The sequence below is a fragment of the Ornithorhynchus anatinus genome, chromosome 13, assembly GCF_004115215.2.
Source record: "Ornithorhynchus anatinus isolate Pmale09 chromosome 13, mOrnAna1.pri.v4, whole genome shotgun sequence".
Lineage (NCBI taxonomy): Eukaryota > Metazoa > Chordata > Mammalia > Monotremata > Ornithorhynchidae > Ornithorhynchus > Ornithorhynchus anatinus.
In genome coordinates, this window is record NC_041740.1 from 12,630,294 (window position 1) to 12,649,322 (window position 19,029).

The 19,029-nt window shown below is 38.7% G+C and overlaps 1 protein-coding gene and 1 non-coding gene across 19 annotated transcripts in view; one reads left to right on the forward strand and one right to left on the reverse strand.

The window, feature by feature from the left end:
• Nucleotides 1–19,029, forward strand: part of PARD3 (par-3 family cell polarity regulator) — a 471,934-nt gene that overhangs the window by 176,815 nt on the left and 276,090 nt on the right. The gene's annotated exons all lie outside the window — the stretch shown is intronic.
• Nucleotides 12,592–12,728, reverse strand: LOC114816284. Its single transcript, XR_003764049.1, has one exon. It is a non-coding gene; the product is annotated as a small nucleolar RNA SNORA7 (small nucleolar RNA).

The following is a 19,029-nucleotide window of genomic DNA, read 5'->3' on the forward strand; positions in this document are numbered from 1 at the left end:
TCACGTGCTAGAAAGAGGCAGGGCAATCTTATTATTTTACTAAGAAATTTTAAAAAACTATCAGAATATCAGAGTGTAAGACTAAAAAATAACTATCCAGAAAATCTTCCATGTGAATGAGCTACTACAGTGAGTCATTAGGACAATATAGAGACCTAGTGCATGCTGTGATAGAAAAAGCAGTAGACTTTAATCAACTACTCTGCATGTGTTTCATTGATCACCAGAAACCTTTCAATTCTGTCTGTCACACAGAGATGTGGAAAATGAAATTGTAATATCGTTTCCCCAGTTCCCCTGGCTATATTAAATGAGATTCTATGCCAGGATAAACAGAAATTGGGACTGACAAAAGCAGAACCTGGTTTGGGACTGTAAAATGGAATTCAGTAGGGGGAGTGGTGTTCTTTACAATCTCATCTTGTTGCAGTGAAGTCAGCAGAAGGCTCGGTCCCTACAAGTCTAAGGGAGCTAGATGTTGCTTTCCCTCTGGACTGTGGGGTCACTGTGGGCAAGGAACATGTCTACTAACTCTGTTATATTGTACTTTCCTAAGTGCCTAGTACAGTACAGCACATAGTAAGCGCTCAATAAATATGATCAATTGATTCCTGTCTTGGGGATGGCAGTGGAGAATAGAGTACTTTCCAAAGCTTAGCTCAAGGCCTGACCAGTCATGATTTTTCTAATTATGGTATACAGAATTGGGTGGGAATTATCACTGATGATATACCTTATTTTTATATAGCAACTCTAATGGTACCCTAAAAGTTTTTCTAAGTAACTATTTCAATCTGCTTGTCTCTGAAAACATGTAATGCACAAGAAAATTATGGATTAAATTAATGTTGTTGAATGGGATGGCCTGTTTCTACCTTGATGGACCCATTAATAGCACCTAAAATTCCCACTAAGTACCTTTTGAAATAATCTGCATGTCTCCCAAAGTGTGTAATGCACAAGATCAAGTCGTGGACCTGATATCTTTTTGGCTACTCTCTGATTTAGGATTGAGACGGGAAACTTTTTAGCAGCTTAATGGACCAGTCTCCAATTGGGCCCTCATTCTACACACTGCCGGTACTCTCAGTTCACTTACAATCAATTTTTAACTCCTCTTTTCCAATCGTGCCCACCTCGTGAATCAGTCAGCCAGTAGTATTTATTGAGCACTTACTCTGTGCTGAGTTCTCTGGCAGGGATATGATCAAGTGATAAACTATGCTTTCCCTGCCCTACCACTTTTAGTAAGTTACAGATATTTAACCTTTTTACCTATACTGAAGGGAGAAAGGAAAGTAGGATAATCCCAGGGTTTTTTATTATTATCATCGTCGTCATCGTCGTCGTCATCATTTTTTAGCTCATACAAGATTTTAGAAGCTTCCCTTCTTTCCCTGTTTAATATTTGAGGATAAAGATTTAGTTGCCTTTCTATTTTGACCATCTGACTTTCCTCTTGTTTTAACAATGCAGGCAAATTAGAAGTTGACTGGTTGAGAGAAAGGAAAAACCATTGTTGTGAATTATTCAGTTTTAGTTCACTGGAGGCACCGTCAACACTCCATTACTTGTGTGGAATACGAGTTAATGATGCACAAAGTTCAAAATTTCCTATTTTCAATTAAAAGACCCATTAGGTACCAAAGCAGTAAATAATAATTGGAATTTTCTCATCTTAAATAGGATATACATGTTGTACTTTCATGTTCAAGTGGAAATATGATGCTAGGCTAGGCTTTTTAAACCCTTTGTGTTTGGAGAATGCAGTTACCTTTTGGCATTTAACCTAAAGTCTCTTCCTGCTTTTTATGTGAAATATTTCCTCTATTTAATTGCTAACATGTTTTTGAAATATTTACACACAATTCTTAGGTGCTAATTGGTGCTAGAATAGCTGATGGATGGCAAACTGTTGGGAATGAGCATTAGCTTAAAGAACATCCACAATAAATTCTGTATCCTGGACTGGTTTTGCTGGCATTTGTGGCCTAATTGGTTTACTGGGTTAGCCATAAAACATAGAGAACTAGAAAGCATTTTGTATGCTTATGTTACCAGATAATCTGAGTATTAGTCACTGGCTTTACTCTCTGTAAACTATCAAGAGTACTTTTGTTCTAAGGAACACTCTGAAAATTCTGTCAGTTGACTTGTTTAAGAAGTTACCTTCTATTCCTGTGCAGTTGTAATGTACTGTTCCTGCAAACATGAAAGAGAGGCTACCTTGGTAAGGTCGTCTTTTGATAATATTAGTCACATTAATGTTGCCTACCTCTTTCTTTTGTTTCTATGCAAGAACCATGTCCTGGAACATGGCATTACTCATGCCCAGCTTGCTGTATCCCCATATCCTTTCCCCAAGCCCCTTTGCAGGCTAGAACCTGGCTTGATGAACCCAAGAAATGGGTGGGGAAGTTGAGATAGAGGGATGAGAGAGGGGAAGAGGTAAGGATTTGTTAGCCCCAAAACTACAAGGGTCTGTACGCTACTGAAGTGAGCGAGACTCAGGCCAAACCCCAGGCCAAGGTTCAGAAATACTTCAGTTGAACATGCTTGGTTCTACCCCTGCTCACTTTTTCCTCTTTTTCTTTCATTTCTCTCTTCTTCTCCTTCCTTTTCAGTCCCTTTTCTTATGAATTCTGTGTAGTTCATACTTCGAAGTGGTTGCATCACCCCCCGCCCAATTCTTCTCCCTTAATTTTGGTTCTTTCACACGTGACTCCTCAGAGGCATTGAAACTTATTTCCCATGCAAGCAGGCTGGATGGTCACACTGGAGGGCAGAACTAAGTCTCGAGTCTTCAGTACCCAAAGGTGCCTGGCAATAATCAGACTCTTGAGCTATAAACTGTAAGCACCTTATGGGCAGGGATTATGTCTGCCAACTCCTTGGTATCGGGCTTTCCCAAGTGCTTAGTCAGTGCCCTGCATACACCCCAGAGCCATTAGGAAACATGTGTTAAGGAAAATATGCCTTCTTTTTCTTACCTCATCATAGTGCTTTCAGGGCGCACGTGATAAAATGCCACTAAAAATACTGCTAACCAATTCATGTAATGCTGGTTGGCTAACATTAGTGGTAGATGTAGGTGACATTCGTGCCAGTAAGCTGCTCAAATGCCTTTAAAAAAAAAACAAACAACTTCTGTTTTGCCCCATGCAGACACATCACATGCCTCTTGATTTTCAGCTTTTATCAGTGAGACCATTTTGAAATGTAGTCTAAGGATCCAGAGTTTAGAGGATGTATTATCATGTTAGCATGCCCCGAAGATGTTCATTGTTAATTTGTTCTCCTTTATTATTACTAATTGGTTGCTGTCACATTTCTCAGAAAAGTTCATATGTTCGTTAGAAGGCTGTGTCACCTCAAGTTAATGTTGGAAAATTCTATTTTGCAAAAAGTTTCTGAATATTCCATTTAAAGGAGGAGAGGAGCTCCTCAATTACCTAAATTTATCCTAGAGCATCCAACCTCATTCATCAATACTCTGAAGACCTTTATATTAAAGCTAGATTTATCAGTCTATTACCAAAAATGTAAATCAGATTAAGATGGGAAAGTGCTCTTGTGTTCTTTTAGCCTAAAACTTTTTTTAATGAAAAAGCCAATTCAGATGCTCTCATTTGGTGAGAAATCCTCTGTCTTCTAAAGTAGTGTCCCCATGTGGGCAGTGTAATGTGATTATACTGATGGAGTGGTTGATGTTTCTTATAATGACTGAGGCCTTTTTCAAATCAGCCTCTCACTTAAAACCACTCAGTCCTTAAAAAACATATATCCAATCTCCTTATAAATGCTTCACCCTTGGGCATCTGGTTCATTCTCCATATCCCAGGAGATGTGGAGAGAAGGTGTCACTGCCTTTCTGTTTATACATGTTAAACTAATTTCTTTAAAAAATAACTAGCATTTAGGCAAGTCTTTATTCTGAATATCTCCAACATTGGGGAAAAGTGAAGTTAAGGCTGCTATGAAGCTTGAATTCATTGTATCATCGATATACTATAAGGATTTAATATTGGTACAGCATATATATCACTATCATATTTGCTAGTGAGTACTGACATAATTGAGGAATTCAGAAGTGAAGTGAAAAGACTGCAGTGGAACTCTATAGCTGTTGTGGCCATCAGGAAGCTCATGGTGTTGCACTATGAAATATCTTGGATGTTTGTACTCTAGTGAAAAGATAGTTTTTAAGCTAATCATAAGAAGAACTTTGATGTTTAGAAAAGCCTTTGTGTAGCCATCTCTTAAAAAATGAGTTAGGTGGCCCCATTCCTCCTCCCGGCACCCCTCCCGCCCCCCTGCCTCCACCCAATAATTACCAGAACTTTTTTGAAGCCTGGCATTGTAATCTTGCACTCCTGCTGTTTTATTTTTGACCTAAAATAGTTGTCAGCAACGTATTTGCCTCTTTACTGACCAGTAGTGAGCTTTCTAATGATATCCAAATATGGAAGGCCCATAAAATCTTTAAGAGCAGTGTTAGATCTGGGAGAAGAGGACATTTTTTCATATTGTTTTGGAGCATATAAGAGGGGTGATTTGTGTTTAGACATTTAATATGCCATATTCTCATGCCTCTGGGAACAAACTAAGTCTTCACTTCTTCACAAGAGGAGAGTGTTTGGAGGGAATGCTGAGATGTAGGATGTTTTGGTCACTGAATTCAGTATTGCCCAGGATTTACTTGAACAGACCATCAATTTTACAATTGGAAAAATGTATAGGGAAACACGGTAGGGCATTTTTCCCACCTTGATTTTTCCCTAGATGCGGGTCTTGAAATTCTTGTGCTGACTACCCACAGTGTTTCTCTCCCAACCCATGCTGATTGATTTAGAAGACAGCTACCCAGAATATCAGTCTTCCCTGGGAAATATCAATCAACGGTATTATTGAGCACTTACTTTGTGCTGAGCCCAACACTAAGCCCTCAGAAGAGTTCAGTATAACAGAGTTCGTAGATGTTACTTGCCCATAACGAGCTTACTATCTAGAGGGAAACAGGTTTGGGATTCAATAAGAAGCCTTTTCTCAGTGGTCTGCACCTTGGTAAATTCTGAAACTCCATCACTGATAGTTTAGCCTTGGGATAAATGAGTCTGAATCTGCATTTGGCAGGGATGGAAGGAGAGGAAAGGAGATGAACTGATTTGGGGTTCTAGGCCACATCTTTTGAGTCACTTAGAGACACCCTGCGTTCCCCACATATATACAGGCATATATATATATAATATATATATGCATTTTGGTGTGCTAATGACGGAAATTTAAAGGACTCTAGGAGACCCAGAGATTGGGTTTAGGCACTTGGAACCATTGGAATTTTACTAGGCTAAGCCCTTGTACATATCCAGAAAGGCAGTGGTGACAGTGTCCTCTACTGCATATGTTTTATGAAGGTACTTGCAAATATTTTATCAGACTTTTAAAAATGAGCTTTAAAACTGTAGCATGTAACAATTGCAGTATGCTATTACTTTAGGACAGTTATGAGTAGGCTCTGTGATTATTGGCATTGTTGAGGGTGTACATTTCTATGAATCAACTCAGTAGCAAAGTATGTTCGACGTATTCAATATTTTCAGCCCTCTAGCATTTTCTCTTTTTTAAATGGTGGGGCTTTTAAATAAAAAGTCACAGCAAATCATTTTGTTTCTAAGTATGCTTTTTTTGAAAGGCTGATTTGAAGTGAAATGACTGACACTGGGGACTGACTGACATCAGAACCTACTCCCCTCCCCCCCCATAAAAAAGTGAAATTGCAGACAGTCTCACACTTCCCAGTTGGGAGTTGGGATAGAAATTTGCATGCTGCATTTGGATCCTAGTTCAACTAAATTGGTCCATTTTATATCAAATGCTGAATAACCTGATTTTATCAATAACCTGGAAAGGGAAGAAAAAAATTATGGATTTTCTATTTCTAGCTTTTGTGTACTTGAAAATGTAACAGCGGGCTAATTCCTTGCCTTTTCAGAATATTTCATTTGAGTTCTGACAGTAATAACTGTGTTTTATTTTGCTGTCAATGGTCCTTCTATGATGGACTTAAATTGTAATGTGTTCGTTCATTGTATGTTGAGGAAAGAATACATTAAATGTCTAAAACAATATGAAAAAAGATGAAAGCTGGCTCAGTTAATTCCAGTGAAAATAAAAGCAATATATTTATCCCCAATGGAACATTGAAACTTGCTGGCGAGATGGGCATTGGTAATTGCTGTGGGCTTTGAAGTATTCATTTTTCTCCTGTGCCTGTGTTTATCTTGTGTATTCAACATTTGGACATGACAACTTATATTTTTTTTCCTTTTCTGGACTTTCTGAGTTTATTTCCCTTTCAATAATTTGTTTGCCATTTTTAATACTATTTTTGTATTTATTAAGGGTTCAGTTTTGTAGCTACATAATGCCTCAGATAACTTTTGCTTTCAATGAAGATACATTTTGAAAGGTACAGAACTAGAAACATAGTTGAGTTCTTTTAGACTTATTGTATGTTTTAATTTGATGTTGAAGAGCAAGGGGCAAAATGAATGAAGTTATGAGACTTTGTGTGTTTTTCCTGTCTAACCTAAATCTGGAGGACATATTTTATTTTGGCACATTGTGTATATTTCTGTAGTGGCCGATGAGGAAAAGCAGTAGTTGTCGTTTGGCTTATCCGTATAACAGAATATTCTAGTCATATCTCTCTCTCCCGCTTCTTACCCACTTCCCCCAGACAAAGGCTATTATAAAAAGGAGAAAAAACCAACTGCATAAAGAACCCCTCTAAAATCAAGTCCAAAACCATGACGAGTTTGGAAATGCACCCTCAATGAAAATTGCTCTGCCACAATATGGGAAACTGTGCTGTCTTTATCAACCACACCATATCCGATCGCAAAGGCTTTTAACCTAAAGAAGATTAGTGAGCTTGATGACTGGAATAGTAGCATGGTGAGAATGGGTCTGAAAGCTTGGCTTCTTTTCAAGGAGTATTTCTTCCCAGATGGTGAACAACTGGAATTGCCAACCATGAACTGTTGTGAATTGCTAGCGATCTTTCAGCTGTTTGAGAAATTCTCTCCTTCATTAGTGTAATGTTTTGATGCTTGTACAGTGTGGGCCGGCAGGCACACAAGTTAGAGCTCACTTCACAAACTCAGGAGCGTACCTGAAACTAGGCCTTTAAGAAATGCTTGGCCTGTGATAATGTTAAGATGTGAATTATTTTTAAAATGTCCCCTTGATTGTAAATCACATGGCTTCAGTGATGAATCTTGGCGGCTGGTTAGGCCTTACTTTTCAGTTTGAGTTGAGATTTTGAAGTTACTGATCTTATCCCAGTCTTTAACTTGATTAAAACTTTTTTTCTTCTGCATTCTTGGAAAATAGCTTTCTGTGCTGGCTTAATTCCCAAATCATTTAGGATTAATGATTAGCATGGTGAACTTGTACTGAGGCCTTTTGGGTTTAATTTGGCCCTCAAGATTTTTACCTTTATCACTAGGCAATCATTATGATTGAAGACATATTTAACCCCCAAACTCAGTGTCACATTATGTAGAAATGGGCAATTAACCCATGTAGATTATTTATGGATCATCAGGAGTTAATTCTAGATTTCCTACCACTTCTTATTTGAATTTAAAGTGAAAGTGTTTTACTGCTGAATGCTGACTTAATGATGAAGTTGTTTTGAACTTCTGACTAGCCCAAATCAAGCTTTGCCTTTACTGAGGTGGTTTCTACCATTTCTTATTGACCGTGGAAATGACGTTTCGAGTGTGTTAAGGTCCCTGAGAGCAGAGCACTTAAAAAGTAGAGACCCTTACATTCTGGATGACACCCGTTAAATATTAATTGTAGAGGCTGATGAGGACACTACTTGCCAGAATTTAATGGAAACAATGACAAATATAGCAGCAACAAATATGTAGGAAATACTTGCAGTTAGGCCTCAAAATTCTTTCCGATTACATGTGCTATGTGAATGGCTATATGTGAACAGAGAAACTCAGCTTGTCAGTGTCTATTACCCAGTCACTAGTTTTTTGTTGTTTTGGAGATGGGGAGCTGTGCTGTTAGCCAGGAAAGAATTAATCTTCTTGTGCATCATGGAATTGTATTTGCTTTCGAGTTGGAAATGCCTCAAGGGTTCCAAAGTCACCTGTCTAGGAATCATGGGATAAGAGAGCTGCAGTAGGTTTTCTGGCATAAAATACTGTCAACCCTGCAGAGTTTATAAAAGAGATATCTGATATTGCTTTTGACAGGTGAACATGCCAATTTACAAGTGCTTATTCCTCTGTTGCAGTTTGGATATTGTGAGTGAAGAAAATTCTATAGATTTATTAGCATTTTTTCATCATTTGGCTCATCAGTCTAAAATTGTGAATCAATCTCACTTTATAAATTATGCCAAATTAACACACTAATAGAGTGACTTACATTGGAATTGGTAAGAAAAAAATCCTCTTTGAACTTGGCTACAGAATTAACAATTCTCTTCATTTCTTGTTACTGAGCTCTAATGAGATTTTTAGAATCATATGCTCTAAATATTATATGAGCCTTTGTAGAATGAGGTTTTCATTTTGTGTTGATCAAAGTGTTTACTTGGGAAAAAAACCCCTAAATATCAGAAAGATGCTTTTAGAGATGTGACAAAATTATTATAATGAGAATACTGTAGTAATGCAATTCTTCTTAGATCTTTTATTTTATTTTATTTTATTTTTAGCTCTTCTTATATACCAGACTAGAGGACTATTTGTGCTGGCAGCTGCTGAAATACAAGCCCTACTTTAGCAGGCACAGAGTGGCAGCAGTTTCTTCCCTCCCTTTCCCCACCACAGTATGTGCAGTGCTTTAGTTCATTGTTAACCACACTCAGAGCTGTGGTATTTGAATAACTGGTCAGGAAATAGTGATTCAGCCTTTCTCAAGTAATTTACATCCTTAGATTGTCCCAGAATCCTTCCGCATCTTTTTTTTTTTCTGTACTTTTGTATTCTGGAACTAAAGATACCTAATTATCACTAATGAGTAAATATAGCCACAGCAGAGAAAATTACTTTGAAAATCTTAATGGCAAAAATGAGGCTTTCTAAGGGTTTCAAAAATTCCACTTAATTATATAAAGGGTTATTCAGATAAATAGGCACCATTTAAAGTTTTAATTTAATAAAGAGGTTAAAATGTTTACTCATATCAAACTTTTTTCCCCTTTTTGATAGTAAGCACGCACAAACCAGATTTGAAAAAAACATTAAGAACTCTATATTAAATCTTTAAGGAATTTGACCAGTTTTGTGGCACATGAAGTTTGAATGGGTTTTTGTTTCTTTTAACCTATTGCAGCCAAAACATTTCTTTCCTTTTCTGCATTTTCACTGAGTTAAAATGGTGCAAGTGACAGCATCAGCACATTAACTAAAGAAATAGGTGAAGGGTAGTATTAAATCGAGGAATGTCAAGAAGATTATGTCCTATTAGAATTTATGAAAGTTTCCTTATAGTTTGCCACAGGGTTAGCTGAGGTATAGCATATCTCAGTCTTCAAAGTTTTGTGAAATGATCAAAACTCAGGTTGCATTTTTCTTTTTTAAGATTACCCTTTGGGGGCATTACTATCTTTGGGATTTTCCAGCCAAATGAAGTTATTTTCACCTGAGGCCAACAGTTTTAGCATAAGGTTCTACAAGTATTCATTCTTTTATTCAGGCTGTCTAGTAAATTTGCCTCTTAGCTAAACATTCATCATTATCTGACAGCATGAATTGGATTGGCTCCCTGTGAAAAGATTGTTAAAGGGAAAAGGTGATTCATTTTATAAACTACCTGTCATAATGTTATACAGTATAAATTTTGATATTAATTGCATTGTAACGACGCCCCTACAAACTTCCATAAACTTGTTTGATAATTGTTCGATGGGATTCTACAAATCTCATTTTTGAAAGGAAGTGGTGAGTGACATCAGAGTTCCACGTCTGTTCCCATTCTTTTTTTCTACCAGTTTCACTTTTGGCACTGTTCACCGCCACCTCTGCTCACCTGTTCTGTTGGTAGACTATAAGCTCGTCCTCTAGACTGTAAGTTTGTTGTGGGCCGGGAATGAACCTAGCAACTCTCTTACATTGTACTCTCCCAAGTGCTTAGTACAGAGCTCTGCACACAGTAAGCTGTCAAAGCATACCATTCATTGATTAGTGGATACTTTTCCAGGTTGAGGCTGGTTATTGTGCAGCTTATAGCTGCTGGGGAGCAGTGTGGCCTAGTGGATACAGCATGGGCCTGGGAGGCAGAGGGCCTGGATTCTAATTCTGGCTCCTACACCTGCCTGCCATGACCTTGGGCAAATCACTTCATTTATCTGTTCCTCAGTTTCCTCAACTGCAAAACGAAGATTCAGTATCTGTTCTCCCTCCTACCTAGTCTGTGGGACAGGGACTGTATTTGGCCAGGTGGACTGCTATCTACAGAGCACTGAGAACAGTCAGTTGGAGGTAATTGTCAGTGGTATTTTTTGAGTGCTGTTTGCAGAGCACTTTGACAAAAAGTAAGTGCTTAATAAATGCTATTAAAAAGGGGTAAATTACATCATTTATGGCTTGTACCTATTAAATTTCATGGATTATGAAACTACTCATCACTACCAACCAACAAGGTGTCAGTTGGAGTTGGACTTGCTTCAAATTCCTGCAACTGGTGTTGTTTTCTGGGGTTTCGGTTAGCATTGTAGTCTAGTGGCTAGCGCATGAGTCTGGAAGTCAGAAAGACCTGAGTTCTAATTTTGGCCCTGCCACTTGTCTGCTGTATGACCTTGGACAAGTCACTTCACTTCTCTGTGCTCCAGTTACCTCTTCTGTAAAATGTGGGCTAAGATTGAGTCCTATGTGTCTGACCCATTTATATTATGATTATCCTAGGGCTTAATACAGGGCATGGTACATAGCAAGTGCTTAAAAATACCACAAATGCCAGGTACTTATTTCCCACTGGGTTGACTGTTATTCTTATTGTTTCTCAGTCACTTTCCTGTTCTTCCTCTGTTGCACTACCCTCTTTTCTTCAGCTCTTTAGCTTCTTTGAGAAGCAGCGTGGCCTAGAGAAAAGAGCATAGGCCTAGGCATCAGAGGACCTGGGTTCTAATCCCCAGTCCACCTGCTGTGTCATCTCAGTAAGTCCCTATCCCACACAGAACTCACACTAAGAAGGGGAGAGAGAGCTTGTACTAAATCCCCATTTTACAGATGAGGAAATCAAGGTACAGAAAAGTTAAGAGACCTGCTTCAGGTAATGCAGCAGGCAAGTGGCAAAGCTGGATAGAACTATGGTCTGGAAAATAAATAAGTCCTTCATTTTTCCCATTTCAATTTTAAGCCCTTAAAATCCTGAAAATATTTTACAACTCTGAAGCTAAAAAAGTGGGTTTTGCCACTATTTCTTTCCTTATTGTTAAGTATTTGTAAGGGTTTTGGTGTTTTGCCACTGGCATTTATAGTTTGTTTTGGTGCTATATCTCCAGGATATACAAATTTAATATTTATGTATTCCTAATATCACAACAAGAAATGTATAAAGTTATTATTTCTGAATTGGCAGTCAGCCAGCTTTAAAATGATGCTGTGAACAAAAGGATTCCAAAGGTGAGACATTTATGGTTTTCTCTCATTGAGTTGCTATTATTCTAAAATGAGAGTTCTTGAACACTTATTACATTGTTTAACTAATTCTAATTTAAATAATTCTTTTGAATTATATTCCCAAGACTTTCCTGCAGTGTATGTGGATAAAATTGGTTTAATCACCATTAAGTTTGCATTAATAGTAGTCTAGTTTTTAGCTTTCCCCAAGTAATCAATTGGAGAAGCAGCGGGGCTTAGTGGTAGGAGCCCGAGGTTAGGAGTCAGAGGTTGTAGGTTCTAATCCTGGCTCTGCCACTGATCAGCTGTGTGACTTTGGACAATACTTCTCTGTGCCTCAATTGCCTCATCTGTAAAATGGGGATTAAGACTGTGAGCCCCACGTGGGACAACCTCATTACCTTGTATCTATCCCAACGCTTAGAACAGTGCTTGGCACATAGTAAGCGCTTAACAAATACCATCCTCATTGTCAATCTACCAGCTCCAATATGTGTTACTTGTGTTCTTTGTTTATTCTTCCTATTATTTAATGGATAAATTAAGTAGAAATAAGGTGACTTGAAACTTTGTCCCCCAGTTGGGTTCGGGAAAAATGATGGGCCCAGAGAAGAGGAGCAGAAGGAGGAAAAAGAAGAGTAGGGAAGGCGGGAGACCTTGTCCACCCTGATTACCGTGTATCTACCCCAACACTCAGCACAGTGCTTGGAACACTGTTGTCTTATGCCGTTGAGTCGTTTCCAACCCATAGTGACACCGTGGACACATCTCTCCCGGAACGCCCCGCTCTCCATCTGCAGTTGTTCTGGTAGTGTATTCATAGAGCTTTCTTGGTAAAAATACAGAAGTGGTTTATCATCGCCGCCTTCTGCACAGTAAACTTGAGTCTCTGCCCTCGACTCTCTCCCTTGCCCCTGCTGCCCAGCACAGGTCAGTTTTGACTTGCAGTAGATTGCCTTCCACTCGCTAGGCACGGCCCAAGCTAGGAATGGAATGATGTGCCTTTACTTGACTCTCCCTCCCTTAGCCGAGACTGGTAGAGTACTGGAAACTCTCCAGGTGCGACCCTGAGAAGGTTGAAACATTGTTAGTGCTTAACAAATACCACAGTGATTATTATGTGGGAAGAACAGGAGGGGAGTGATGACACATCCTTTCTCCTTCCTCAGTGAAACAGTCTATCAATGGTGTTTACTGACTGCTTGTAGACTGAGGTGGGTTGAGAAGAAGGTTCCTCGGTGGTGCAGAGGGAAGCTGGTGCAGGATCATGGGGAGGCAGCAGGATGATCAGGTAGATCAGAGGGTGCTGAGAGGACCAGTATCAACATTGCTGGGTGGCAGGTATCAGGAAGAGGTCTCTCCACTATTTGGTGCAGAGGTCCGGGGAATAATCAGCAGTGGCCTTCAGGCCTCAAAGCATACCAAGGAACAGAGAAATGATAGTAATAATAATTATTCCAATTATCATTATTGTTTTAACCCATTTTCACATTCTGCTTGGAGAGATAGATACCCAAGAAAGAAAATAGGGACATGGCACTGGTGATGCAGGTATTGGATTTGAAAGAAGAAATGCAAAATCCAAGTCTTTCGATATGGCACATTAACCAACAGCAAAATCCCCCACATTTTTCATGGTCCATTCCATTCGTGATGATATACACCTTACATGTGTCTGCATCCAGAACTTTCCAATAAGCACCACTGAATCTTTGCCCCACCTCAACACACTCTGTACAAATGACTTAACACATATTAAGCGTTCACAAAATGAGGTAACACAAAACATAAGTTCAAGATAATCTGTTTCCCAGAAGGATCTCTAAAAAAAAAAAGTTTTCTCTGGGGCCCATTATATTATCTGCCACTTGAATACCTTTAATTCTTCATGAGCCCACTGGAAGGCTCAAATGGAAGGTTCCTGGGAGACAGAAATGAACAGAGAAAGACATTTTCCAAGTTTTAAATAGTGACCACCCTCCTCTTTATTCTCTCATATTCCATCAGGGACAACTGAGTAGAAATAATAAAAAAGGGATAAACTATTCTGTGGAGACTTAACCAGAAATGGGACACATGGCTGAGTTTTTATATTCTTAGTCAATATGCCACAATGCTGTTGGTTTACTAAGCTTTGAAGAAAAAGTGGAATCCTAAACAAAAAAATAGCACTCCTGTGTGTGGCTCCAGGAACCAGTCAGTCAGAACGGAGTAAACAGTTATGTGCTTTGTACGGGCCTTGAGGAGAATCTCTGCATCTGAATACTGGGGAGAGGACATACAGAGGAGCAGCAGCCAGAGCACAGCCCTTCTCAAAAGATAAGCAAAATGATCCAAACAAATGGCATCTTTCCAAAGGAAGCAGGGCAACCACGTTCCTATGACTACAGCTATTGGTATAAGGAAATCGAAGCTCAGCCGCCTCTTTGGAATGACTTTACCCTCGCTGCCATGCTCACCTCCCTTTCTGACTCTTCCAGCAAATACAGGGGCCCTTTCTTGTCAGAACCACTCTAAGTGGTTAGTTGGAGAAATGAGTAATGTAGCAATGGGGAGAAAAACCAAAAAAACCTTGAGAGAGAGAAGGAAGGGCCAAGAAGAATAGGACACTTGTAAATCCACCGTTCAAGGGAAGGTGTAAGCATTACTGAATAGCCTCATAGCCAAGAGCACAAGTTTCTGGAAGTGAAGCAGAAGTGAGAAGTGGCATGGCCTAATGAAAAGAGTGTGGCCCTGGGAGACAGAAGGACTTGGATCTAATCCCAGCTCTGCCACATGTCCGCTGTGTGAACTTGTTTTTTTTTTCTTAAATTGTTTTTAATGGTATTGGTTAAGTGCTTACTGTGTGCCAGGCACTGTACTAAGCACTGGGGTAGTTGCAAGATGATGATGATGGTAGTGCTTACTATTACTCCTAGGCCATGCTCTATCTATTAGGCCACGCTGCTTCTCGAGCTGCCATTCACCTGGCAGTGATCAACTACTTGCTCTGGCCTGCTCTGGAGACAGCTGGAGCGGGAGGAGATCCAGGACTCCAGAAGTAGCCAACGGGGCGGGATCCCCTGGGTTTTTTACTCCACCATGAGAGCTACTTCTATGCTCCTCTTTACAGGCCCACTTCTCCACAACTTCATTAATCCTTCCTTGACTCCCTCTGTGCTTCCCCCGGGTGGAGTGGGCAACTCACCTCACTTCTCTGAGCCTCAGTTAAAAACTCATCTGTAAAATAGGGATTAAGATTGCGATCCCCACCTGGGACATGGATTGGATACAAACTAATTAACCTGTTTCTACCCCAACACTTATTACAGTGCAGCCACTTAACAAGTACAATTTTTTAAAAAAGAAGTGATGAATACACATCATTTTAGCAAAACTTCATAAAGAAGAGTTTAATGTACAAAAAATATGCTCTTGTTGAACCCAAAATACCCCTTTCCCACACATTAGCATTCAACAAAGAAATTTGTCCAAAAATCCCCCCAAACTCTGATTTTTTTGTGTTTAATAGTATGTGCTGTTCAGTTTAATTTGCATTTTAAAACCAGGAGGTTTTGATTAAAAATGCCCATCTAGGGACAGAGATGAAAAACTTCAAACATTTTCAGATTCCCTTATGTGCCACTCATTATTTCAATACCTCACAACAAAGGATGTCCTTGACATTAGCCTAAATTATCTCAATGTGCAATACAATACCAATTAAATTAAATTTATTTTAATCAACTCCCAGGGTTACTCATGTGGTAACCTAAAGTAATAGCATTCTATAGAACAACTACCAAAATTATTACAAACTACCTAGCAGTGTTAAATAACCCAAATATGAAATAAGGATTTCTAATTGTCTCTTTATAAATTAGAATACTTGGCTGTAAATTTTTCAGCCAGCTATACAAAAACCACAGTCTGTAAATTCTCATTTTAATAATGAAGACTGCTGTTTGTGCCATACCATCTAAGATTCTCCAAAGGTGAGTAAATGGCATGCCAGATACTATCTTTCAGCCTCTGCACCTAGATAGCTCCAATAAAAGTGCAGAACTGATTGGATAGACGCTACTCTGTCTTGTGGATTCATAGGTTAGTATCTCTTCAATCGATTGTATTTATTGAGCGCTTGCTCTGTGCAGAACATCATACTAAGAGCTTGGGAGAGTACAATATAATAATAATGCTGGTATTTGTTAAGCACTTACTGTACGTTCCAAGCACTGTTGTAAGCACTGGGGTGGATACAAGATAATCAGCTTGTCCCACGTGGGGCTCACATCTTAATCCCCATTTTACAAAAGAGGGAACTGAGGCACAGAGAAGTTGACTTACCCAAAGTCACACAGCAGACAAGTGGCAGAGGCGTGATTAGAACCCATGTCCTCTGACTCCCAAACCCTTGCTCTTTCCATTAAACCACGATATTAGTAGACATGGTCCCTGCCTACAATGAGCTTATAGTCTGGCTGTGTTGGTAGTTCTAAATTGTATAGCCCACCGAGATCATGAATGGCTGGATGTATTCATCCAGTTTCTCAATGGACCATATGTATTTCCAAAGAAACAACTTCTTTCTGTGTTCCTCTGATTAGTCAACTTGCAAACAGGAATAAAACTGCAGATGTAATCATACTTTGATGAGAAGAGCCCCATGTGGGACAGGGGACTGTGTCCAACTTGATTCTCTTGTATCCCAGCCTTTAGTACAGTGGTTGGCCCATAGTAAGTATTTAAGTATTTAACAACTAGCATTATTATTAATAATAATAATAATATTTGTTAAGCACCTACTATGTGCCAGGTACTGTACTAAGCGCTAGGATAGATATGTCAGTCGGGTTGGACAGAATTCCTGTCCCATATGGAGCTCACAGTCTCAATCCCCAGCTTACAGATGAATTAACTGAAGCATAGAGAAGTGAAGTGACTTGCCCAAGGTCACACAGCAGACAAATAGGGAAGTGGGATTAGAGCCCATGACCTTATGACTCTCAGGGCCATGCTTTATCCACTATGCCATGCTGCTTTTAAAAAGAGAGAGATCAGTATTTCACCATAAGTATTTGGTAATAGAAATCATGTAATGGAATTTTCTAATCATCATTATAAAACAGCACATTTTGACTGTCTCGTTAATAAGATTACTTTTTTTATTTTAAAAAAGTAAATTTAAGTCATGGTAAAGCAGCTGTGCCTTTTTTGTTGCTACACATTGAAACTGAAGAATAACCAACTCATTTCCAAATATCCATAGCATTAGGAACATACTTTTAATAATTAATAACAAGTGACTCTTCCTGGACAGACTGTTCATCACACTAAATTTCATAACACCAGGAAACACCATCTGTATTATTGTGTGCGGTGAACTATGCTACAGAAGACAAGGCTTATTTCCAGTAAAAATGAATCATGTTTAACTATTCAGGGAATTTAAAGTCAGTAGAGCAATGAAGCATAGTTAGAAATGGAGAAGACAAAAATTTTAAAGATATTCTCAAATGAGGGTCTAATTCTATTACTTTTTTCTTTCAGAATTAGGTGAATACAAATCCAGGGTCTTTCTATAACCAGGGCTCAGAAATTAACTACACTCAGGGTCTTCAGAAAAGGGAATTCATTGATATGTCATTTGAAAATGGAGGATTGTCTTATGTGTTGTCATATCAGGAATACACTACTTAGAACAGTTGAACAAGGATCTTAGAGTTGTCTGTACTATAATTTCCAGAGTAAATTGCTAAATGGACTACAGACAGGTTAAGACTTCAGTATTTGCTTCAATGTGAATTCATAGCCCCCGTCAAAACCTTAGTTTGGCTGGAAAAAATGCCAGTTTGTTAACTGAGTAGTTCAAAATAAATTTGAAATGTGAGTAGTGAGGTAGGCAGACAGCTGGCAAAAGCTCTGTTTAAATTGTAAAATATTATTAAAAATTGCAATATTTTGCCTATAAACACCCCATTTAACTGTATACAGTGTGCATCTATTTTGAAGATGTCTCAATACAGAACAAATTAATGTAATTTTTGAAGCTCAAATGATAACTGATAGAAAACATAAATAGTGCTTATCTTACCTAGGTGCCTTTTTGACGCTGTGGAGTATTTCAGTTTTTTCCTCAGTTCATTTTGGAAATTTCATTAAAGCAGTCCTCTTACATACTAGGGAGTGAAATTTTTTTTCATGCCTTATGTTTCAGAATGAAAATCCTTGCTTTGTTAGCAAGCCATTATTGTGACTGTTATTTTTTAGTTTTATGGGCAGTAAAGAATCATTGGCCAAAATGTGTTTGTTTCCTATTCTTCCTCTTTCTGGCCCTTTGAAGGAGTAGTTATATTTAAATGAGTTTTTAATGAACCATATTGGCTAGTAAGCCTCAAAGAATGATTAAGTATCTGGGGCTGATGCCATGTCATTAAAGTCAGTTCAGTCATCAGAAAGCATACAAATTGATTTTATAGTTACTTTTCTTCATGTCTAAGTAATAATTGGTTATTCTCTCATTAAATTTACTTCTGCTATTTCAGCTTTACATTTGTCACTCATAGGTAAAACATTTGATCATTCCAAATTGTAATTAGATTTTCCCCCCCTCCCCATCTGAGTTAACCTCTTTAATTAGCAATTTTCAAAATGACTTTCCTTTATCTCATTGAGTAAACTCTCATCATTTTAGTAATGATGGCTAATGTAGTTAGGTGCACCCACATAAATGGAAATAGATAGTGGTGCTACTGTTATGAAAATAAAATGTCTGCACAGTGTAACAAGTGAGTCCCTTAACTTTTGGCCAAAGCATTTGCATCACTTAAATAAGTAGTATCATTAATATGAGAGTTCAGTAGCTGGAAAACATGTTACCCTCTAGGAAAAGGAATTTCAGTGGTAGTCCTGGGATTTCTGGGGCCAGAAATATCATATAGGTTAATCAACCATGTGTTTATTAAGCACCTACTGTATTTATATACCCCTGTACTGTACTGTTACTACGCCACTCCAAACACTTAGCATATCCTGGTTCTCTCCCCATCTTCAATGGGCACTTCACGCTGCTGGCCAGATCATTTTTCAAAAAAAAAAAAAACAAATAACAAAAACAAAACTTTTTAGTCCACATCATCCTAGTCCTCAAGAACCTCCAGTGAATGATTGCCCATCTACCCCTGCATCGAATAGAAACTCCTTATCATTGGCTTTAAAGCACAAAAAACAGCTCTCCCCTCCCATCCTACCTCTCTGATTTCCCACTACAACCCATCCCACACACTTTGCTCCTCTAATGTCACTTTACCTTGAGCTCATTATTCTTGCCGCCTACCACTTGCCCCCATCCTTCCTCTGGCCTGAAACACCCTCACCCTTCATATACAACAAGCCACCA